Source organism: Megalops cyprinoides, chromosome 9 (genome assembly GCF_013368585.1).
Source record: "Megalops cyprinoides isolate fMegCyp1 chromosome 9, fMegCyp1.pri, whole genome shotgun sequence".
Taxonomy (NCBI): domain Eukaryota; kingdom Metazoa; phylum Chordata; class Actinopteri; order Elopiformes; family Megalopidae; genus Megalops; species Megalops cyprinoides.
The window spans coordinates 36113368-36139471 of record NC_050591.1 but is presented as its reverse complement, the minus strand read 5'-3'; the positions used below and the strand labels follow the sequence as shown (position 1 = coordinate 36139471).

The following is a 26104-nucleotide window of genomic DNA, read 5'->3' as shown; positions in this document are numbered from 1 at the left end:
GTAGGCTGAAGCGGCACAGAAGTGAACCGCATGTCTGAGACTGCTGCAAGAGGACCAGGCTGAGAGGCACGCCGGCCCAGGGAAGGAGGAGCACACCCTCATTCACGCGGAGGCCTGGGGCTCAATCTCACAGCAAAGGAGTGGCTGGCCTCAGGCAGGGTTCTACACTGGCATAACGTCAACAGGTTTACTGGCCACATCCCCATCACACAGCCCACCTCAGTGATAAAGAAGCTTTTCTCCAGACATCTTTTAAGTAATTCGTCTCCGTTTTGGCAAAAGTGCTTTAATATTCAGCCTTTGTTTATTTTGCGGACAGATGCACAGGAAAAGTGAAGCTGGAATGGTGGGTGCTGTCAAAGAGGAGAGACAGGCAGAAGGAAAGCAGGGAATCAATCAGGTCAACAGACCATAAATAAAGTGATCTGAAGAATGAGTCTTCATAAAGCCGGAGGTGACGCGAATGTCAATGCCTCTGAGGTCGGACAGAGGGAGCCCGAGAGGGTTCCCGCAGGATTGATCGTGGTTAGCCGTGTCAGAATGCAACAGTGAATAAACTCAGAGAAGACAGGAGCCACAGAGAGCAAGATAGAGCTATAGCAGCAAGGAGTCACATCCACACCTTCATCACAGACCAAACAAGCTGTGAAGTGTCCGTGAGCCCTGGGAGGTACCTCTGGCTGCTCTCGCCCCTCTCTGCCCCGCCCCAGCTGCTGGGAACAGGGGGGCAGTTAAAAGCGCCAGGTCCTCCTCAAAGAACAGAGGATGAACTTGAGCTTCAGAAGACTACAGGGAGACAGAAAGTAGAGCACAGAGTGGTCCAGACTCTGCCAGCAGGCACAGGCTAACCCCATAGAGGAAAAGACAGTGCCTGGGGTGAGAGAGATGTCTTTATACTGCAAAAGAATAATCGCAAACGCCAGCCAAAAGCACTCTCCAAATGCCCCACAGAGCTTGGCCATGTCTGAATGGTTCTGAGGAGGTGCACTCATCAGGTAAGGTAAACAGAGGTTTACCACACACGAGGTAGGCACACTGAGTTTTACAAGCAAGATTTCCAAACAGAGATTTAAACACAGAAATTGCTGTATGGATTTTTTTGTTGTGTGGGGACTGACATTTAAACAAAAGCCTGAGCAGATTTTAATCAGACTAAGAAATCATGTGGTTTAGCCAGCAGGGACACAGCACTAATATGGATATGGAGCTCATTGAAAATCACAAGGATTGTGATTAATACATATTCATTCCACAAGCAGGACACGGCAAGCCTCAATGAAAACATTCATTCACTTTCTGCCATCTCCTAGCATTCTTCTCCTGCCCCGACAGCACAGGTTACCAATAAATAAACAGTCCTTTCTGGGCGGTGTAGATATGCATCAATCGATATGAACCTTTTCATTATCAAGGTCACTTCATTCTGCTCATATTCATCTGTTACTTTTGGACAGGTCACAGCTCAATAAAAGAGCTAAAAAAAAGCCTTATAGGTGAATTTTTCCAGTAAAATCCGAGACAGACAAGGCATTAGACTGGTGTTCCTTCAATGACCCTAAATTGCATTCACTCAAGTTAAGGAAACACACAACACTGGGTCTGTTCTCTGCCTGATGTTTAGAGGCCGGTCTTCGAGCAGCAGAACAGCCCTGAGAAGATTGCTTGTCTCTATTCCAGGCAGATACTAAACAACTGAATAGATGCAATTGTATTCCAGCTATTGCTGTTTAATGTTTAAATCTCCGAAAAAAACCCTGGCCCGGAGACCCACTCATCCTCTCAACTGCTCAGTAAATCTCCTGTGCTTTCCAGGCAGTTGCCAACGCGCCCATATTCTCTGATAAACCCTGTTTTTGTGGCGTGTTTGTCTCTTGTAGTTCACATGTCAGACAGACTCCTGGCCCCCGCACTGCCACTGTTCCCCTCCCCTTTTATCAGCGCTTATTAAAGATGCACTTTTGTGGCCTGATTCTGTCACATGCTCTTCTCTGCCGAGTTTTGTGTGCGCCGAACGCTTCCAAACACAACGCATAAAGGGAGCGGAGAATTCCTGTTTGTTTAACATTATTATTCCGATGGCAAATTGCCTCACCGGGCTGATAGCGTTGGACTCGCTCGCCAAACAGTCATCGGAGTCTCTCGCACACAACCGTGTGCGGCAGAAGCCAAAGGTCTGCTGCGGAGACATCTCTCATTAGGCCCCCTTTTTCCAGTCCCGATCTCACTTCTTTACAGTTGCTGAGCGTTAGTGGTTTAAATAAGCAGGTCTTTTGATTTTCATGTGAAAGGGAGGGTGTGCAAGATTGCTAAGCATTACACCTTGCCCTTTTGCACATATTACCTCCCATGACAATCCTCAGGTATTCTGCAGCCTGCTAACATTCAAACTGTTCTTTCCACCTTCTGAGCTGAGCAAGATGTGACATGCTCAATATGGGTGAGAGTTTGCCTCTTAATTCATAGGGATTTTATTGGTGTTTCATGGTACTTGTATCTTGTATGACTTGTACTCCAGTCAAATAGAGATGGCAGCAGGAATCTTTACCCTTACTTACGGACAACAGTAACACTAATAAGGCTAGTCCACAATTTTAAATATATCTCCAGAGCAAGAGGAATTTCAGCCACGTACATTCATTCACAGCTATATCTAGTGTAATAATACACTAGTGTAATAACATTATAGCTATTCATCCAACAGCAATTAGACTGCTCAAAATGGATGATAAGAATAAGAGAATGCCTTAATCATCTTCTTTAATCATCATGTACCTTTTTCCTCCTACAAGCAGTGACTCGTATTGGTGAATTTGACCTTGCCTTGAAAATACTACAATATCATAGTAGACTTGAGCATCAAAACCTTCAGAACTTCCAATTGCTGATATACAGGATAAACATAAAACCTCTACTCATCCACAAAGAAGTCAAAGTGACCCTCCACCCCCGCGGCCCACCCCCACAGAATCACAGTTTTCAAGGTCATTTAAAATGAAACATGCATCTCATGAACACAAAGGAACACACTTTTTAATTCAATGCCTGTTAAAATTATTTTATCATTATTAATCCTGTAATGGCTCCATTAGACACAAATCATTAAGGCATTTCAGACTCAAGACTGAATGTGCAAGATTAATTGCTGCTATTGAACTTTGCATTTGAATACAAAGACGAAGAGCACAACTTGAGCTCTATCATTTTTTTCTCCTAACATCAGTTCTGAATGGTACTTTTTTGTAATAGTGCTAGTCCATCACAGACATCACAGCTCACTCTGATAAACTCCAATCAAACGATGAGACATCCCCAAACGGTCAGGGCCTTCAGCTGTTACCAGTAATACCCTAATCTGAGCCAATCAGGGCGTTTTTGCTATTATGATTGGTTCATTCGAGTCAGTGATTTGGTAGCTCCAACCATATCTGCAGTCATCTGAGAAGGGATTATGAGGGAACTCTTGGTTCCGCTGGCCTCACACTGTGTTCAAGGTGACGAATGTTCCAACATAAAGCTTTACAGCCAAGCATGAACGCAAAGCTAGTCCAGGGCAAAAAGGCCTGCCCGGCTTCTCTTCCACAATGAACCACTTCCTCATTCTGCTGCTCTGTATTTGGGATTAATTCGATTATATACAAACAAAAGTTTACTACTTTTAAAATATTTAATTTCAACCTCATTTTCCGATTAATTTCAATTGTGTGTCCATTTATCTGGGTGGTGTAACTGTAAAAATTCTGTATTTCCAGATGTAAAGACTGCACCAAAAGCATAAAATTGGTGAAAGAGATTTAGATGTCTGAATGTGCCTTGATCACACCACTCCAATGATGATACTGGAATTTTCTGATGATAGGCGAACTCTCCACGCCCCCGCCACCACCAAAAAAAGAATCATTGTGCAAAATCCCCCATGGAGGATAGACTCTAACCTGCCTCGCTGAAATCTCGAACAGTAGACAAGCAATCACACAATAATTAGCTCACATCAAGGCATAGCCAAGAGGAGGTCACGATTCTGCTATTCAGAGCGAGGCAGTACATTCCCAGCTGTGTAAAAGGATAAAATGCAGAACTGTGAGCTACGGAGGTGGCTCTGGATGTAACGTGATGTAATCTAAACACAGAGAGGTGTCACAGCAATAAAAAAGCAGAAGCAGACCGTTATTTTCAGTAACGCTTGCTAAAATTTCACCATGTTACTGACAAATCACCACAGCGATTGGGTAACAGCAGTATCGTCAGGGTGCCTGCGTCAGCATTCTAGAACCCTGCAGAGCCAGTGTTACAATCAAGAGTGTTAATCTGTCTGGTGTCAGTGGAAATTTTGAGGCGTCATTCTCATGCAACTACACTGCTAAAAGTAAAACATGAGGTTTTCCTGAACTGCTGGATTAACTAATACGTATGTTTAAATTAGCGTAAAAGATCATCATTCTGAATTTAAGATAGACACTCGAGTGTATCTAGCCAGGTTGTGGCCAGGTTGCTAGGGGAGCCCTCTAAGACTCTCTGCTTTCACTCTGAAACGTGGTAAGCTATGTAATAAATTTAAAATCCTTCAAGTAAAAAAATACTTCCTTAATGCCAGAGTGAAATTTCCCTTTAAATTATTTTCAGACATATCCTCTTATTCCACTGATGGAATACATCTTGAAATAGCTTCAGTAATCTACTTTATTAATCCCTTTTAAATATTTAACAGTGGAACATCTGGGCCTTCCACTCATGTAGCTCCTGGTAACTGCTGGATTGTCACCAAGTCAAGCCCGGGACTAGAAGAGAAACACAAGTTATGCATTCAGAAAAGCATTGTGACCCACCGGTTGGTGTCATGGTGCGTTCTCTATTTCCAGTTTGTGGAAGCATTTTGTCCCGCATACAGGTGAAGGCATCAGTAAGGAGGTAAGCACTGTGGATTCCATGTTTCCCTGCTCATGCTTTTTCCTAAATCTAAGCGCCATCGAGCGTTCCCGTGTTTGCAACCACTAAACACTAACAGATGTTACATTTGCCAAGTGTTAAACAAGTGTTAAATCACACTCCACAAGTGTTAAAAGCGTCACACCTTCATTGAGTTAGCTTTCACCTCCCAGGTGATTAGGTGTGTCTTCCAAGACTTCCCGTGTGTGGGCAATTACACTGACAGTGTTAATTCATCAACACCTCCCAAAATATCGGTTTATAACGCTAATCACAGGAGCCACCCGTACACTTGAGGAGTGCTGATTTAACTGTTGACAGCATTCAAAGCATTCAACAGTTGAAGGGGAACCTGCAGTGTGAGAACAGCATTATTCAAATTCAGTCTGTCCTTTTCGGAATATAAGAGGGAAATGTGGTACATGAGCTGTCAAATTCTCACAAAAGAAGCCAATATCAACAGACTAGAGGCGGGACTCTTCAAGGCGCTCTGCACCTGTGGAAGTTTGGATTAAAGTGTCAGTCACTTTTTTCCCTTTCTTCCCCACACCCTTTGAGGCTGACAGAACACACACAACCTCATGCAGATTGCGCTAATAAAGAGTCACTGTCTCCCGGCTCCCTCAGGTCTCCCAGTCACCATGCTGCAAGATAAAGGTTCCACAGCCCTTTGACCTTCAGATTTACAATTCAGGCAAATTACAGGGAGCCCAAAGCCACCGAAGCAGCCAGCACTAGGAGCGGAAGCCATCCCTTACACTGATGACTCACGACTCCGCCGCCTGATGCAGCTAACGGCTCAGGCCCCGGGCTCTAAAGCAGTGCCGCTTTGAGAAATGGGCTTGAAAAACGAAAATGAAGCGGTATCCTTCAGTATAAAGGAGGGGAATTACTCCCAAGGAGACCGGGAACACGCACTGGCTGTAAAACACAGATAAACCCCGACCTGGAGGAGGCGTCTGCATCGCAAGAATGAACTTAACGCATGTAGGCGAAATCTCCTGTCTTACCCAGTAAAGTGACACACCCCCATCAACATCACCTCCGCAGAGAAAGCCCTGAGATACCCACCTGAATTAGCCTTATTGGTTAATAAACTCTTCAAGGGGAAGCAGTCTGGCATAACGATAAGGGGCAAGGCTTTCGCCCCAAAGGTTACCAATTCCATTCCCAGGTGGGACACTGCTGTTGCAAACCAATGTGCCTGGTTATTTACCCAAATCGCCTCAAATATCCAAATGTATTAAACAGATAACACGTGAAAACAACTGCTACCTATGTATATCCCACTGGATGAGTGCATCCGCTAAGCCAAGATGTGCTGCAAAAGGATTTCTGCTCCTCCCATGACCTGCAAGATTCCGTAAGCCTTTATTTTCTAGGTGGATATGCTGGCTGTCCTCCCACTGAACATGGTAAATCTTTTATGACAATATCCAGGGTTGTGGTCTAATACTGGGAGAGAGACATCTATATGGAGAGAGTTCCATTCAGAAAGAGAGTAATCACTGGGCCTCTGCCTCCAGTCTGAGCCAAAGGGACTCCCACAAAGATAAAAACAGAGAAATTATGAACAGGATGGTAAAAGACACAGGTCCACAGACCCTGGAGATCAAAAATGACCAGAGTATGTCAGCTCAGAGTGCAGAATTCTATAAGCAATTTCACAACTGGAGACTGAATAACTAAGGGATTTAAAAATAAAGGTAAGGTTAGAGGGCACTCTCAGAAACTGAAAGATTTACCACCTGTTCTGTGAGCACAAAGGTAAGATTGATTTAGGAGAGCAAGTCTCAGCTGCTGCCTTGTTTCTCAGATGGAACTCACTGCATAAGCAACTGTGCAAAAATTGAAATTGAACTCAGTAGATTTAGGAATCATTATCAAAACATTAAACTGCTTGATGGTTTGCAGGTGAAACCAATAAAACCCATAGAAAATAGTGTACTGAAAAATTAGATATGACTCATTGCAGTAATATTGTTATTCATATTCGTGACAGACAGCTTTTAGGCCACACTGACAAATCGATTATTTCCAATAACAAACCGCCACCCTTTCCCCAGTCCGCCACTTGTATCCAAAGTGGCTGAATTCAGAGACGGAGGCAGGGATTCAGCTGGATGAGGAAACTGAATAATTTAAAAAGATGCGTTCGGAGCTAAACGTGGCCCTTTTCTCTCGCTGCCGAGCTCTTATCAAGTCAGAACAAAAGCAGGAGCAGAGAGAACCCTTGGGAGCTGCAGGATACAGCTGAACAGGGCAGTTATCTCTCTTCTGCTGTGTATGAAGGGGACAATCAAAAGACCGCAAGCATAAATGGGAGAACTAATCCTACACGGAATCAAACCATGTCCAGAACAGGCTCCTCATTCCTTCAATACTGACCTCTCATGTTTGGGAATCTGCAAATCCCCACGACCATTAACACTTAAATACATGACATTCATAAAAAGGTTTTTCTTATTTTTTATTCCCCTTATTTTGTATTCTTGTATGGCTTATTTTGCATAATGTTTGGCATTAGAAACACTAATGTGGTAAAGCCTGAATGACCACAGTCTCTTCAGTTGCTATGAAGGAAAAAAAAAAAAAAAACAGGGTCAAGTTACTTAAGAGTAGCAGAAACTTGGCTTATTGGCATGGAATAGCTTTGGGACAGTGCTTGTTTAGTTTCTGAGAGGCAGCAAGATTGTTTGTTGTAACTTGGGTTTCATGTTGATAATGATTTCACTGACAGAAAATTATTGTGAGCGGTTGTTTACAACAACTTGCTATTTCTGAGTGCTGGAGATGTTTGAGATTACTCTGACAATGCAGAATGAGAACAACGTGTGTTTCCACAGGAGACCCTCACCATTCACACATTTGCAATCTGCAATATTGGATACTGGATAATTATTTATGTATGCATATAAAATAAACTGGTTTAATTTATTATTATACAGTTTTTGTACTTTGTAGTTTTTGTATGACTGTGTTTGTGTCTGGAACAACTGTCTGTGTATAAACCTTTAGCTTTGGGCACAATACTGTGACTTAAACCATTTGCATAATTTCCCCATTGGTGGGAACCTCTGGAATCTGACATTCACCAATGGTGAGGGTCTTCCCTACCAGAATTTTTTTTCTCTCAGCTTCCTACATCTGCACCCTTGGAATGTGACACCAGTGCCAGTCCATGTCATTGTCGTTGTCCTGCATGCGTAGTTGACAGCCCCCGCCCCACAAGAAGCCGCCCCTGTTTACAACCGGCGGCTTCTTGTGGGGCCCCTGTTTACAACTCGGCGGCTCTTAGGACCGTAATTTCCTCTGCAACATTCATATGTAAATTTCCCCAGGAAACGCACGGAAACGCAGCCTGTACTCGCAGTGCACCATGCACAGAGCCACGCGGCCACTTTGTGTCACATTCACGAAAGCTGCAATGACCAAAACTGTCCACGTCCGGTGGATGGCTGTTACAGACCCGTGTGCTGACGGACAGTGTAAGACAGGGGTGGTGAGTGTTGCTACTGCTTAATAACTCTTTGTTGTGGGTGCACTCAGCAGGACTTTTTCCCCACACTGAGATAGTTACTGAATTGAATAAAATCAATCTGTCTTGGATTCTGACCAGTTATCAGTCGATTGGTATCTAACTGGGCAGGGTTTGATCAGACTAATTAGTCCTTAGTGGGGGACTTGTATCTATGAGTTGTGCAAGCAAGGGGTACCTGCACACCTTCACAAAAAACTATACAATAATCATCATGTTATGACTGAAACCCATATTGCCTTGTAAACCTGTCTCCATTGACTAAATTAACAAGATATGTATCATTTTAATTGATTTTTGATTTGAATCAATTGATTGATTTTTTTTTTTTAATTTAAAGGCCTACAGTGCCTTTCCAGGGCCTGTGACTGTCTGCCTTTGCATTGTTCTGTGAGTGAAAAGTACTACTCCCTCTTCTGACGCCAGAGCAACAAGACCAATACAAGGGCGCTTTTGTGTGTGTGTGTGTCTATGCATTGGGTCATTAGGAAAAGTGCCTTTTCCTTGTTGTTGAGCATGCTGATGGCAATAGGTGCAGTCTCCCACTTTCCTCATGTCGACGCCAAAGATCTGCCCCACACACACACACATATAGACACACAAGCGTTCCTGGTCACGTCATTCACTGCCATATGCATGTACACACAAACACTGAAAATTAAGCTGACACAGGTCTGCGTCTCCATTTCATAACCATATCCTGTGTTTTTCATGTGGTGCACTTCTCACTAATGACACAAATTCAACATTAACATCACAAAGGGCCATTATTTGCCATGTTCAAATCGAAATGAAAACTGAGAGCAACTTATTAACAGGACAGATGAGACTGCAATGAAGCAAGAAGACATTAAAAGCTTTCGATTAAAAAACTACTTCATTTCTAATCAATTTCTGCATATCAGATGTTCCCTTCATTTGAAATTCATAATGGCAGGGGCCTCATCACGCTGCTAACATGATGAAAAAGTGCTAATGAATCACTATATTCAATCACTGAGCCAAGTGTTTGTTTGCTGTGTACCAAAACAGAAAAATAAAAGATGGAAAAATATTTTAATAATGACACCAATCTACAGCACCTAACGCAATACGGTGAAGAATGAACGCATCTCTGGAGTGTTCTCTGGTTAGCTAAACACTGCGATTTGATTACAGTCTCATCGCCTTTGTCTTTAGTAGAGTACAGCATCAGGGAATTTGTCTCCTCCTCTATTATGATTTTTTTATAGAACCTAAGGTACCTTCTCGGTCAGTCCTCTATACTTTCATCGAGTTCCACACACACATTGCCAACTGGAGGAAGGCTCCGAATGGATCTACTCTTTTTCAGCAAAAGTTCATTATTCCCCCTCCAAGAATGCCCTGGCCATCTTCCAGCCACTTCCATGAATATGCGAGAAATTTGCAGAAGAAACCTGCAGGAACCTCTCGCAGGAGCATCTCGCCAGCACAACTGTGGAGGGAGCAGGGGAAAAAATAGGCCGTTGTCCACCGTGAAGAACCTTCACCTTTCCCCAAAACTCTTTACACTGTCACTTGCTGAATGTGTAAGGACTGTCGTCTTCAATTTCCAACACTGTAAATAACCGTGCTCACTCACCAGTGACATTCCGTACAGGTTAACTGTTTAATTGGCAAGTGGTGATTGTCTTTATCTATGTGAACCAGCCCATTGGTTAATGAGCCACACCTGCTTAATTAAAGGCCTAATAAATACAGCTGCACGTCTTAAGAGCAAAGGGCTCATTTTGTTTGTATTGACTGTTTGCTCAGACTGGTTTCTTTGTTTGTTGGTTTTTAAAATTATGTTAAAATTATTTGGTTTTTCCAAAGTTTGCTACTTCTGTTGTGCTCATTTTTGTGAGAAGTGTTGACAAGCTTCTCCACATCCACTCCCGATAATGTCAGCGATGTCGCCAAAGAGAGAGGCTGGACTCGGCCACGTCCCGCTTCGGTCCTGCTTAACAAAGCCCCCTCCACACTCAGGGCTGAGGTCAGGGGTTAAAGGTCGCCTCAGGCTTTTTCTGCAGCGCAATAGTGGCAGTGAAATAGTGAGGCCTTTCATCGAGTTGCAAAACAAAGCAAATATACTGCAGCTCTGGAGGTTTAATTCACGCCTGCCAAGAGGAACAGCTAGGCAAAACACTCTTATATCAGTCATATTTAATAAATATGGTTTATTTGCTATGGAAAAATTAGTGCCGCTGTCCTTTGTGCGATGCAAGTTACTGTGATTCTGTACTGGCCCCTGACATCATATTTTATTGGATTAAAAACACGGCCGGAGGTCATGAGCGGTGATGAACGCCCCAGTCCAGACGGCACAAATTATACACTCCAACAACCCCTCGCTCTTTTATCCAGTCAAGTGCGGACTCGGCGACTTCAGAACAATGACTTACTGAGAACACTCCAATCAGGGGGCCAGTGGCCTGGGGCATAACACATTTCAAACTGGAACAACATTTTAACATCTGAAAAAAACAGTCCCACAGTACCAATACTGCACCAAGCAACAGGGCAAGACATACCCACTGCTTTCAGAACTCACTAGAACAGTCATATACTGGGGTAGCTGTAGATTCGAGGGTGCCCAGCTCCAGTTTATATATGGCTAAAGGCTTGGTTAGTACCTAGTTTGTTTTAAGGTCACGTTCCCGCAGGTTTGTGCCCCCTGACTGTATCCCTCGCCTTCCCCACTCTCCCCACCTACCTGCCTGCCAGACCCCCCCAGTGGAGCTGCAATGCGACACAGCCACCCAGGCACACTTCCATAAATCCACTCCTTTACCTCCCTCAGTGACCAGAACTCATCTCCACGCTGTCCCACAATTCCGCGGTCCGGGCCAAATGTGCAAGACTGTGCCTCTCAGAAATGTGCTCTGACTGGCAAAAAAACTGAATACCTGCAACTATGCTTGCTGGCTACAAAACTGCACAATATAGGAGGGGAAAAAAGAACCAAGACACTCAGCTACGCTGAACAATACCTTTAAAATGCCTTTATTGGATAGCAGTTATTTACACATACTTTAAATACTGAAATCTTCAGGTGTTGTGCCTTCAGCATACAGTTCATCAAGCTTATAGAGAATTTTACAGACAGTAGTGAGAAGACAGGTGAAATAAATTTGAATTCACATCAGGAAGTCTAGATAATTACGACCTATGATTAGATGAAGTCACCTCCCTAAACGCAGACGACTTTTGTGAAACATGAGTATTCACTTGTTTAAAGGAAGTAAACTAGTGAAAAATTACAAGAAATGCAAGAAAGTATATACATAAATATTGTAGAGTAAGCCAACACAATGTAAAACGACCAAAAGTAAAAATCCACACATTCCAATCACATACCATAAAGTATGAATACCATCAGAGGACGCCAGTTGGGCTAACTATGTATGCTTTACAGACAATAGGTCAACATCCTCATTAAGACCAAGACAGAGTGGCTCCTAGTCTAAAATTCCTAAACATTTCCCAGTGATTTAATTACTTAATAATGTCAGCTTTTCTTATGGAGTCTAGAATCAATGGTCAATAGCCATGGCTGTTAGGACTGACGGGTTATTGTTGTGTTATTGCTTCAAATGGGATGGCATTGCTTAACATTCATTATTGAAAGGGACAGCACATTTGCATTCAGCTAACCTGTCTTGTAGGCGTCTCTTTGTCCATCCAATGTAGAAGAACTTACACTGTGCGCATTCATCTCTACACATCACAAAAGCTGTCTTACAGTTTTAGAAGTGCCTAATTTTGTACTCAGTATTAGTCTTAACACCCAGGCAAGCTTCCTCTTGAGAGCACAGCAATGACTGAAATAACCACACCGACGGGAGTCAAACGGCTTTACCGGCAACCAGGTATGTTTAGGGTCAGTAGGCAGGAAACAAGTGGGCGAGTTTGCTGCTCAGGGTGGGTGGTTGCTTGAAGCTAAAAACTGGCAGCATAGGTAAAATGTCTCACAGAGATGCATCACACTGAATAATATCCCAGTTTTTTGACACGTTTAATGCTATCTGCTACTGTGCTGTGTTTTGTAAAGAAGAAAACTGCCAGGTGAAGCGTGGGTTGGTGTTCTCTGTAGCAAAGCATTGCAGTCAACATGCTTAGCCGTTTCCCCCAAGACTGTGCTGATATAACCACACTCAAGAAAACGAGTTTGTATGTCTTTGACCTTTTCACTGAAATCATTGTCGTGGTAGCAAATTCTGAGAATTCTTTTAAATTGTCTAAATGGCATATTCTCTTTCAGTTATTCTGGGTAACAACTCTTAGCCTGAAGGATGGTATTGCAAGATGAATGAACATGCTCTGTACTGTACTCCAGTAGTGTGGTTGATGGTGTTATTAAGACACTAGTGAGAGGTGATGAGTTTGTCCTCAGTCCTAAATAAACCCATATCATCAATGTGCCATCTCCACCACATGCATCAATCAGGAAGTACATTGTTAATGGGGTCATGAACAAAGCCCTCCTCCCATTTACCCACATACAGTACCAGTCAAAGGTTTGGGCACACCTGATTAAGATAATGGGAAACATGCATTGAAAGACATTTTGATCTAATGACTTGCAGTTAAATTCTTGAAATTTGTTCATTAGACAAATATAAATAGTGAAGTTGATATCTATATGTGAAATTCTTTCCATTTTTTTTTTAATTTTGAAAATTATTTTTGGCTACTTTGATGAATCTAAAATATAAGAGATTTGATTTGTTTAACCCTTTTTTGGTCACTGCATAATTCCATGTGTGTTATTTCACAGTTGTGATGTCTTTACCTTTATTCCAAAATGTGGAAAACAGTAAAAATAAAGAAAAACCCTTCTATGAGTAGGTATGTCCAAACTTTTGACTGTTACTGTAAATAACAGCATAGGGATGACTGTAAAAAGCCCCCATGGAACAACCTTTGGCCTGCCTGTGTATGCTGTCTCGAAACATAAAAATGTTATTGTTCAGGGTCTACTCAGTAAGACAAACCAAAAATTCTGATAGGGGAGAATCAGACTCTTCTGAGACAGTGTCTCAGTGCAGAAAAACCCTTTTCATGGTCGATCATCGAATAAAGAGCCCCCACATCCATGGTAGCCACAATAGCTTAGGTGCCTATACTGTTAATTTGTTTGATTTTATTTAGCACATCCTGGTGTCTTGAATATAGGCTGGGAGCAAAGGCAAAAAAAGCTTAATGAAGAGCTCAATATACTTAGAAATAGGTTCAGTCAGGCTGTCATTTCCTAATATAACTGGGCTGCCTGGAGGGGTCTAAAGGTTTTTACATTATATTATGGGAATTTAGCAGACGCTTTTCTCCAGAGCGACTTACATAGGTTACATTTTTTACATTATTACACAATTTACACATCTGGATATTTACTGAGGCAATTGTGTGTTAATTACCTTGCCCAAGGGTACAGCAGCAGTGCCCCAGCAGGGAATCAAACCAGCAATCTCTTAGTTATGAGCCCTGTTCCTTACCACAATGCTACACCGCCACTCCACCGCAGTTTTTATTGCACTTTAGGAAGCGTACAGAAAGAAGCCATTCATGGATTGTCAGTTGTGAGAATTTAACAAAGATGTGTTAATTCTGCCATTCCGATCACGAGGACGATCACGTTCCTGTAATGGTTTCAGTGTTCATCTTTTGCTCTCTTGCATTTGCCATTAGAAAGGACATCATCAATATTTCACACTGGTTTCAAGGAATAAAAAAAAAATCTGAAGTAATGATTCAACTTTAATCATCCTCTCGCCAACAGTCTTCATTATAAGTTGGGCCCTTAATGAGAACTGTGAAGAGGAGATTGATCCTTTTGGGATATGACAAGCAGCCATGCGTTTGGACAGAGAGCTGTAAGGGTAGAGAGGTCTGAGATTGCCCACAGCATGCTCCATGCACTCAAAAGCAGCATTTCAAATTAAGAGGTGGTTTTGCATCACCAAAGGAGGCCACGACCAATAAAAATAAAACCTGCAATCACGTTCTTCACAAAATATCCAGAGCAACAAATGGGAAGGATTTCAAAAGGTGAAATGATGATTCAATTCTCCAGTAAAACGTCGGAGGAAACCACCAATATGCGGACAATATGTGGAGACCACAGCCTACTCCACAATACTGTGAAATACTTAAGAGCACAGTAAACACTTCAGTTATATTTTTAAAAGTAATCCTTCGCACAAACACTTTTTATATGGGCACTCTACCAAAAGCCAGCTGGAAATATTATCCCTAGTCTTAAATATAGATGGTAACCGTTCGTTTATATGTCATTCTGGTAAACCCCAACCAACGCACCTCTTAAAACTGTCTCCATCACTCAGATCACAGCTCCCTCCACAGCTCTGTGTGAGGGGAAGCTGAGCTTATCCTGACATTAAAACCATACCTAATGTTACCCCCCCCCCCCCACCCCACTGTGTAGGGAGTGTTAAAAATTCAAAAACTCAAACTCAAGCTCATGTGGTATGGTGTGAAACAAACCTTAATACTGTTGGTACTGAAACTAAAAACTGAATTCTTAGCAAACCTCTGAAACTACTGGTCTCAAGCAGCACACAGGCAGCAGCACAGAAAGTGTGCCGTCAGTGTGTGTAACAACATTAAAATGATCCATGGGTCTGCACACAGATGCTGTGTCAGTTTAGGCTACAGGCGTGGAATCATGCCCCAACACAGCAAGCAAAGATCACAAATGATCAGCACCCTTTTACTAAGAAATTGGCATTACCTAAAATACAAGTCACCACTTGTTGCTTTCAACAAATACCACATCAGCTACACAAAATTCAGTAAAGAAATGTCTCTGTGCCAGTGCATAGAATACAGGAATGCCTTCACCAGCACACTTCCATGTAATAATATTTTTGTTGCCGCTTCTTTTAAAGAGCAGTTGCTGAAAACGCTTTTATTTTCAAAGGAGTCTCCTTGCTTGGGGCATTTCCCAAGCACACAAGGAAAAATGCAGACAACTGCGAAAATGCAAACACACACATGGAAAACAGATGCCTGGGTAAAGCAATGTGGACACTGGTCACACACACACACACACACACACACACACTGAGAAAAACAGCATCCCTTGCAGGAGAGATTATGCTGCAAATATCGCATGGCCACAAAATATGAAACCACCATTTCTCAGGCACTCAGCTGAAACAAGTTCACTTTTCCTGCGCGAGTTTTAGTCAGATTCAAGATGTGCAAAGATGCAGAAAGATGTAAAACCTTCTGTAGTGATAATGCACCATTGCCACTTTTGTCTTCCACCTACAAAAATGCCAAGCAAGTTCCACACAGGATGGCAATACTGTGAATGCGTGTCTGTTACTGCTGAGAGACCAAAAAAATAATGCAATCTTGCATATTTCTACATGACTGGGCACAGCAGAACAGGGTTTCCTCACCTCCATCTGAGCAAGAATCGGGACAAAATCATTTGTGAGAACTTCCTTCCCATCCCTGGTCAGACAGGCAAGTTAAGGTGATCATCTCCATTTGAATTCTGTGCTGGACAGCATCTCTCTCAGCGTACTCCCCCCCCCAACCCTGCAAACTAAGGGAGATAAACTGGAGCCAGAACAGTGACTGGAAGATTAAATTGATTTTTTTGAATTATTGAATCCAAATGCAACACACTGGCCCAGCTGCCTCCTGTCTAATGAAACTTATGACTGAGAAGCCTTCAGTGGACGTACAAAACGCACAGCTAATTTACAGTTGAATATTCCCACTGCACTTACACAAGACATGGGAATGTTTTACTCATCTTAATTTACTGAGACAAAATTTCGGAGAGGCTACTGCGGTTGAATTAGGCTGTGGCGGTAAAGTCCTATTATTTGTTTATGTTTTTTTACAATTAAATTTTCCAGTGACGGGAACTCCACAGAGTCATTAAAATGCTAACTTGGCATGACATCTATCATTCCGTTTAATCATGACTTCAAAAAAAAAAAGGGAAGAAGGGAAGAAGAAAAAGAACAGAACTCATTTGGGCAAAAGCAGTCTAAACCTCGGTTGTTAATTAGCACTGAGTGTGCAGGCAGTTCGCAGCACAGCCGCAGCTGAAGAGTAATAGGCAGCAGAAGAAGGCTTGCAGCAGCTCCTGGCCTGCAGGACTGTTGGCTCGGGGAACCTCGAGCCATGGGAGAGGGGGAGGGGCGTGATGAGTGGGGGGGGGGGGGTGTAATGGGGGATGGGCTGCAGTGTACGTAGGGGGGTTTTCCCGCCAACGATGACAAGTCATGCATAATTCAGAGCCGTGCCACCACCCTTCTCCTCTCCTCTCCTCTCTTCTCGCCCAAGCTCTCGGCCGCATCCCGAAGCTGTCTGTCAGGCCACGCTGCCTCTAATCGCTTTAAGCATCCCAGTTCACCTGAGGGGATCTTGGCAGAAGCACAGGGCGGGGCCGCTGGGGAATGGGGGGGGGTGGCCCCTTAGCTCCGTCTGTCCCCCCCAGGCTGAAAGCATTCCCACACTTTCTGAGAGCCGCCTAGGCCTCCTCACGCTTCAGCGAGAAACAGCGCTGTCAGCTGCAGGGGGACGCTAGGAGTCAGGCCCGCGGAAAGCACACAACCACACCACAGGCTTCGGGCTGCTCCAGGCGAGCCACCCCACCCACAACCACTTTAATTCCAGCGCCTCGGCTGCCCCGCATCTGCGCTGAGGACCCTTAACCCACACTCCGCCGCGGGCCAGCCTTTCGGGTAAATCTCCAAGAAAGGCAATTCTCCACCTGTCACTCCCCGTTTCAGATCTGCCGAGGCTGCAGCCGCTCGGAAACCAATCAAACTGGCCCTGTCACTGTGTGACACAGCAGCCTCAGCACACAGAGCAAGCCAACACAAAAACACATCAAGGTCAGAATGTATGAAGAAAAGAAAAAAAAAAAAACGGATGCATGCCTTGTCATCTTATTTTCCCACTCTGGTTTTCCAGAGGGCTCTCCAACAGAAATCTCTCACCGGCTTAGGAAAACTATGACTGGACACATCCGATACAGAGCCGGCGCAGAGGCCAGATGAGAAGGCCCTGTGAATGCAGGGAAAGAGGCCAAGCTCACACAGGCGATGGAGGCAGATCCAGTTAACGAGGCCCACACCAACGGCACTAATGAGGTGCGACAGGCCGTGCTGCAATCGCTGCTACTGTACAACCCGCTCCTTCCAGCCCATCCTGTCATGGCCCTCTGCTCAGGACAAGGGGCACGTCAAAACAGCAGCAGCACAACCGTAACCACAGACACAATAAGAAAAATGGCACCTCGAGTTTACGCCCTGGTTTTTATTGTGACAAAACTGACTCCGGTGAAAACTACACAGGTAACAGTCTGACAAAACAAATTTACCAAGAGCTACAAAGGAGAGAGTCACCACCCTGCCTCCCCCGCAAGAAAAAAGGGCTGGTCTAACATACATAAGGTATGTTCAACGGCTCTCCCCTGCTGAATTAAAGAAGCTGTCTGCATTGCAAGATCCAACGCAGGAAAAAAGTGGCTTTGATCTGACAGCCAGCTCTGCTGTGAAGGAGATGGAGCTGTGTCTGCATCTCACTGACATGCTTCTTACATTTACATTTATTCATATTCTTGAAACAAGCCCTGGAAAATACTGATGAAGGTCAGATGAGCTGGGAGGCTCCAGTTTCAACCTCACCAATAAGATGAACCGAGAGGCTGCCATCAAATGAGTCAATGAATGTCCACAAAACCACTTCAGTGCTTAACGCCAACCGATACCTCAAGCCTTCTCTCTTATTTTGTCTGCACATTGACATTCAGGAAGAAACGGGCAAACACAGAAGACCACGTTATAACTATAACTATATCTTCGCACTACAATATAAAACTGAAACATTAACCTCAGTACCAAGATGACGACTCATCACCTACAGGAAATCCCATGTGCCTGACCGCGGTGCATCACAAACAGTCTCTGAAGGGTATTATATGTAAAAGGCATTGGGCAGAAGTGTAGCATAGTGGTAAGGAGCGGTACTAATTACCAAAAGGTTTGATTCCTTGTTGGGGCACTGCTGCTGGACCCTTGGGCAAGGTACTTAACCCAGAATTGCAACCCAGTAAATATCCAGCTGTATAACTGAGTAACATGTACAAAACTTAGACTGAGAGAATATGCTACCAGATCAAGTCACGGGGGGGGGAAGAAATGCATGAAAAAATCAAATCAAAAGGCTGTACGTTTTAAAATAAGCCTTTATTTTCTGTATACAAATGAGTGCACTATGCATGAGAGGGTGAAAATATTTCTGGAGAGAGAATGTTGCTGGAAACCTGCCCTACCAACATCAGAGCCATCTGGACTGCATGCCATGAAATACCTCACCTAAACAGTAAAAACTCCGCCAGGCAGCGCTACCCAAGTACGTATTCTACTGCAAGCACTTAAGGATTACAGTACTTGTCCCCCGCCCCCCCCCCCCCCCCCCCCCATTCCATCTCAGTGCATGGTCGCCTTTCAAACCATTCAAATTAAATGCTCAGCCAGTGAGGCAAAGAGTAAATAAAGTGAGCATCATCAGCACCATGGGAATTTACACCTACAAGCAGCATTTACACACAGAGGGTCAAGCCAAGTCAATTACGGCTTCTCATCAAATTAATCAACACATATACTTTTCTTTTTTTGTACAATTTTCTAAAATAACCTGAAATGAGAGCAGACAAGACTTTTTTTAGTACAATGGCTGTGTCCTACTTTTCTGCCAGACTGAACTAATTTTCTTCCTTATAAACCACAACTATTATGACGGCTCACCTCAGTTCATTGTCATATATACAAGCACTGACATCTCCAGCTCTGCGGCAGTTACCCTCTTTTGAAAGACTAACAGTCCAAAAAGGTATAATGGAGGATAAACACAAGATATTCATGAGAAATCCTGACTGACTTATCACAACAGCCTTCTGGGCTACACAATGTCGCCTGACACTTGGACATCACATCCATAAGTACGACTACATCAAATTCACTTCAGCATATGGTTTAGGCAAAACTGTGACTGAGTTTCAGCATTTCATCTCAGTCATACAGTGTATAAAATTCTATCAATAAATTTAACGTTTTAAATTCCTCATTTTCTCTCATTCATTCAATTATTCAACCGTATTTGAAAACACTTTTCCTAATGCCTACTCATAAGAGATCCTCCATCAAGAAATAACTGGCACAAAAATTCCTACAAGCCATGTAGAAACTAAATGACAGCTCACCCAAAGATTCAACCTAAAATTTTGTTGAATAATTTTCTAATCAAAAGCACAGGCTTCAGAAAGAACCGGATTAACCACTAAATGGAGAAACTGAGGCAACAGATCCAGAGAAGCCCATCAGCTCAGGGTAAGTAAACTGCCTGCTTTTTTTCTAGTATCAATGTGTGACTTGCCAGCATACGAAGCAGAAAGCGAAAATGTTCAAAGGTGGGGTATTGACTCGCTCCTTGTAAAGCACGATTCACTCTGAATCTCGGGTTATCTGCTTTCCACAGACAGAGGCTGCATCAAAAGCCTGCAGCAGGAAATGAGGGGTTTGAGTCTGGGCTTGCAGCACCAGCAACAGAGAGCTTTTGCTATGATTGCACATCAGATCGATTGTTGCCCTAATTTTACCCCAAAGGTTTACGGAGCAATGTTAATCATCTTCTTATAATGATCAGATCAGCTGTAAGGAGGCTCAGATCGAAGTAAGAAAAATTGTCCCTTTTATGTCTAACATTTGCACAGACTAATGATTCTTCATAAGCCTCCGACCAACTTCACAATCCAGCAAGAGCACTCATTTAATTTGAGTCACCGGGCAACTATTTAGGATGAGTTTACTTAGTACATTGCACCGAAATATCAGACACAGCATCAATACAATTCAGAATGCTACAATTCCAAGACAGGAAAAAAGCAATACATTATTTGTGGTTGGTGGGTATTTATGGTTTAGGTTATTATTTAAGCTGAAGCTCTTTTCCCAGGGTGATTCATCATGAGTCACAGAAACAGCAGCACAGGTGTACTGAATATGATAATATGATAATTATCCACGCAGACAGCTGTGACAATACCCACCTTTGTTACCTGCACAGCGATCAAACACAAAGACAGATTACCTTTCAGAGTTCCCAAGGAGTTTCTGAGTTTCTGCAGAATGGCACAGGGCCATGGGGTAAGGACAAAACAGCAGGGAATAACTATGACCCCTGCCACTCAAGCTGATGAAGTTCACTGCAGTTCGGCTGCAACTGCACCATTAGTACCACATATTCAAGATAACGTGAATAACAATTGCTACGTGATTCATTTTTTATATAAAAAAAAAAAAAAAACAAACAAAAACATGCAAGTCTTCTCGGAATAAAAAGCCTGTTTCTGAGAAAAAAAAAGTCTGAATGCATTTGAATCTAGGGATGTCAATGGCTGTCTCACTGGTAAAGCTTAGCAAACAAACATACAGATATGTAATTATTTTGCATTCCATATTTTGCAAATCTACAGGCCCAATAAATTCCCAGAGCCATTTAGTAGGGTTTTCCCTTAGGACTCGTTCCGCAGTGTTTTAGACACAAACCACACTGGAGGCTGTTTTTCGCGTGATGTTGCTGGTGCGGTCAGCATGCAGTAGGCTAAGCTACAGTATCACGGCAGACCAGGTGCAAAGAACCTCATTTGAAGGAGGTGGACATAAACTGTCAGAACCTAAATTTTGTTTCTTCTTATTTCTAGACTGATTTCGGATTTTCTAGGGTTGTGATGAAATATTTAATATGACTACAAGATGCAATATCATCAGCTATGTCAACGCAAATCAGACGCAAAGCCCCAGTGTGTTAACGCTGATCACTACAACGAAATGGTACCTCAAACAAGAGTTTAAAATATTCAAGATCACATCTGGAAGTGAAACAAAAAGAACTGGCGAATGAATGTCTGGAAGATGCACAAACATAGGTTAGTTAAGTACGGGTTCAAAATACACTGAGACTTTAATTTCAGGCATTTTAAATCAGGCCCAGCTGATCTCCCTCAACTGGGTAGCAAGTTAAAAAAAAAAAAACTTTTAAATCCCCAGTTCCTCCTCCCCCTTCCATTACACTGGCTTCTGATTGGTCAATTACGACCTGCTTCTTGGAGCCGCGTGGTTCATATGGTTATCATTCGTGTGACGTATTTCGACAAAAGTAGGAATATCCACACAAAAAAGTCGAATTATTCCCATCCACCTCACGTCATTATGACGCATCCACTCGGTGTCTTGACATTGCTTTCATATCATCATTCGCAATCTCCGTTTCTGCGGTGTATGATGTGCCCGTGATGTTTCATGCCACATCACATTTCATCTCATTCATTTTTAAGCGCGTTGATAATTCCCTGTCAGGTTATTCCCCATGACCCAAGCCATGCCATCTATATTCGTTTCACTGTACGTTTAATTGATCTCATTGGGTCTCATACATTTTTATCATTTGTAATATGTACTCAGCGTTAGGGCCGATGTCGAAAAACGTGCTACACAGATTTAATGTCGCTTTCAAGCTGGTTAGTGAGATCTAGAATTTCCGTGAATTTCTGTATACCTTGCACCGCCGTACAGACTGTCTCCCTCTCCCTCTACTCATTAAGAGATACTATTTAGGAAGGACAAGCAAACGCGTAGTTTACCTCCCATACTGAAATGTTAAATTATAACAACTGGCTGCGTGTTGGTGACCATGAGTGAGGGCGCGTCTCTTGTGAGGCAGATCCCCTTTGAATGTATCTGATTTGCAAACGCTTTAGACTACTTTACTATGGCACTCCAAATAATTACTGTAGCCAGAAAATCACCATCGTACACCTTTAAACTTCACTGCAGTTCTATTACGACCCAACTTTCTGCTTGGAATGCAGTACTTGGGCAGCTAGCCTCGCAGTTTAACTCTTCGTTTGGCACGGAACGTGACCGTAAACCAGATAGCACATAACGATGCCCTCCAACGTACAAACACATGCGTCTTATCGGCGAAGAGGTGTGTACACGAAGTGGTATGAGATCATGCTCCCTCCGCTTACCTGTAACTGATTGAAGGTTTCCGGCGTATTTCTCCCGCTTTTCAGTGTTTTTCCCCACCGCTCGCTTTCACGGCAGCTGGAACAGCAACGCTTGATCCTCCGCCTCCAGAAAGCCGCATCGTACTACAACCGAATACGCTTACAAACGGGGCGAACTGGGCACTTGCCTGTAATGGTCGGGAAAATGCATTCTCCAAAAGGCGGCACTTCAGAATATTAACGTATAGGAAATCCCAGATATGTTGGAAGCCGAATTCCGATAATACACTGCAAAGTCAACTGTAAGCGAGATAGTTCGCCCTATAAACAAGACAAAACACGTGGACGGAAAAGACCTCTCCGATTAAGTCTGTTACGCATGGCTTTTCATTGTGAAATTCCTACGAAGGATAGTAAGCGATCATAGCTATGTTTTTGCAGAAATATTAGTGCCGTGATATCCATGCGGACCTCCAGCCCTGCGCCCCGCCACAATGTGCGCGCATGGGTTTTACGAGGACGCGCTGTGGGGAGGGATAATGTAGTTTTCACGTTCGGAGACGAGTATGCGCCTTCCATTGAGAACGAGCGCAAGGGTTAACCAGACTGCGTTCGATAGGATAGAGCGCCACCGAACGTCTTATTCATGGGACTTCAGCCCTTTTCAAACGGGCTCTTACAAGCAGCGAGGGCGCTGATGGGAACTGAAGTTCACAGACAGAGGTGGTCTTGTCTGCCAATTATACTGGCGCTATAAACTTTCTGAGATCGATTAAAGTTAACCCAAACGCAATCCATCATTGCATTGTTATTGAAAGTGCTCGGGTTTTCTTATGTGTTCGGTCAACTACGCAAATATATTGAATAGTGTGATATATTTAATCAGCAACTCTATAGTCCTATGTCTTGTGTTGTTGTTGTTTGTTTATTTGTTTTTAATGTAGGTTGTAGGTTGGACAAATAGTGAGAAAGCAGGAGAGAGGTGATCATGGTAACTGAAACGTATTGGCCAAAATGAAATGATCATTTAAATTTTAAACCTGGGTGTATTGGTGTTACTTAGACTCCAATTTAATGCAGCTCAGTCATGGGTATACGTACTGTATGGAGAATACCTCAAGGCAGAGCCTCTTCATCTCATCAGCCTATTAAGCGAACACATCCATTACCCACAACAATTATTATTATACGGAACAGTCACAGATCTTGGAGGAGAAGGGTGACTGCGTCTTGACGAGCGCCAAAGAGGCTGCCGCTAAGCGTCCCCTTCAAGGTGCATTCCAGAAACGGAATCCTCTCATCTCGACCCTGCGTAATCTACCCTTTTCTTGCAGGCAGTAGGGTTATTAAAGCGTGGAGGTTATTAACACATGGAGTGACTGATGACATTCGGCTGTACCTAACTGAGAAAGCAGGCGATAATTAGTGTTACATAAAAGGACACATACTTTTCTGCTCTGTTCGACAAACCAGTCTTTGAACAATCCAGGCAGAAGAATTTCAGCTTTTTTATTTATTTATTTATTTTTAAGTGACATAGTATGAACTGTGGTAAAACTATCTGCTTAGATTTTGTTGCTTGACTCACATAATTAAGAATACGTCTTTATTCAGATGTATGATAGTGTCCTTATCATGTGGCATCAATAATATTAGTCTTTAAGGGAGTTTATTATCACTGGTCATATTTATGGTGAGTTAGGCAGTGTGTAAGCTTGTAAATTATTGTGATATGTAAAGATCTGTAAAGTCTGATTCATTGAATGACCCTGGAACAGTTTTAGGTTGGGGTTATGATTAAGGTTTGCAAAGATGACCCTGAATCAACTGTTAGGAGCAGCAAGTACCAGCGGCTACTGTAAGGTGAAAAATTGTCAGTGTTCTCAATAATGTGTAGATGGCCTCTTTTGTGGATTGATGTACAAAATTTGAAGTTGATTTAAATCTTATTTTTATGGGCTACGTAGAAAATGTTACATGCTGCCTTTTATCATTTCCTCAGTGTAATGTCTGTAAAAATAACCAGATTTCATCTGATTCCACGATTTAAGCTGAATGAGGTGGATAGAGAGGGATTCATTTCCACGGGTTAGAGACTGAAGTAAGTGATGGCATGCGCATGAGGTTTAACCTGAGGTTTATAGGCATGAGGTTTAATACAGCAGCATTTAAAGCATAGCTGTCACACTTTGTTTGCCACCACATACTAGTGTTCAGCTTGATATTGACTACATGGTCTGCTGCATTCTGTACTACTGCCATGTTCAGTGTTAAGAAAGGACAACATGTTGTTTTTCTTTTACTAAGTTCCAGGAGGGAATATTCATTACCCGTGTCTGCGATTATTCTGGCCCTTCATTTTGCTGCTGTGTCAATATGAAGTGATGTTGTCTGATATCTAGTTCACGCACAGTCCGTGGGGACAGGGGAATATTGCAGCCGTAATGAAACACAGCTACAGATCAGTGATCATCGCACCGCAGACACGACTGGATTACAGGGAAGGTTAAAAGCAGATGAATGTACAAAGACCGATATATATCATACGAGATAAAAGAAAACAAAAATCCCTTGTGAAAGAGCAACATCAATGTCAGGGCAGACATAAACAGGTGTCCCGAGGGAAGATGATATCAGACAAAAGCAAGATGAGTTTCACGGAAAAAGAAGGTGATTTACAGGTTGGGTGAGTTTTCCATTCTCACTGCAAAGAAAAGCCACCACCCATCCCTCTGCAAATTTTACTTCATGCATGGAGTTTTGTTTCGAATTTAGATGTTGATCCTGTAATATCTAAATTCACAGTTGAATGGATGTGACTGAAATGTTATGAGTATTAGTCTTAATTCAAAGAGGACTCCCCCATTTCAGTTATACTGTCAAACTGAAGCTTGTGCATTTAAGTGTCACTGTCAGTACAGTTTTTAGATTGCAGTTGAATGTTGACTCTGTAAACATGTTGGCTTTGGCAAGTCCTTGTATCCATAGTGATGGAGACAGAACTATTTAAAACCAAGGAAGGTTTCTGAGACGGAAGGGTGTGGCTTGCTCAGATGTTGAGAAAGTGGCATTTTAATACATCTGTTCCCTGTGGCATTGGCATGAAAACCTCTGAAATGTGTGAAGAATGTGATTTCATAACTTGCTCAAAAAATGTTTATAATTTTTATCACTCCTGTGGATGAGAAATTGTAATGTTTTACTACTGTTTTACCAGTACTGCCTAACATGGAGCATTTTCAGTAATATTAATGTTACAAATTTTGATAAATAATAGTGCAAATATCTTTTGGTGAACCATACTTTCAGGAATTAAGGAACAGAGAACTTGTTCTAAAAAGAGACATTAGATTTACATAACTGGCTGCTATGGAAATAAATAGTATTGTTTTATAAAAGGTTGATGCGTTAAATTCTGATTATTCATAGACTTGTGAAATACTGCCAACTTGTGGAAGGTCTACAAAATTACATCTATTACCAGTTTTGAAAGGACAATCATGAGTGTTTATTCACTGCAATCAATAATCTGCATGAACTCAGACATACGGGAATCAGTAATAATCTGTTGAAACTAATCT

The 26104-nt window shown here is 42.7% G+C and overlaps 1 protein-coding gene across 1 annotated transcript in view; it reads right to left on the bottom strand.

Annotated features, from left to right (window-relative positions):
• The window catches only part of arhgap32a (Rho GTPase activating protein 32a), a 118246-nt gene extending 95310 nt beyond the window's left edge, over positions 1–22936 (bottom strand). Inside the window, exon 1 of the mRNA XM_036537797.1 lies at positions 22545–22936. The gene's annotated coding sequence lies outside the window, so the exon portion shown is untranslated. The remainder of the gene's footprint in view (positions 1–22544) is intronic.
• Between the last annotated feature and the right edge of the window lie 3168 nt (positions 22937–26104).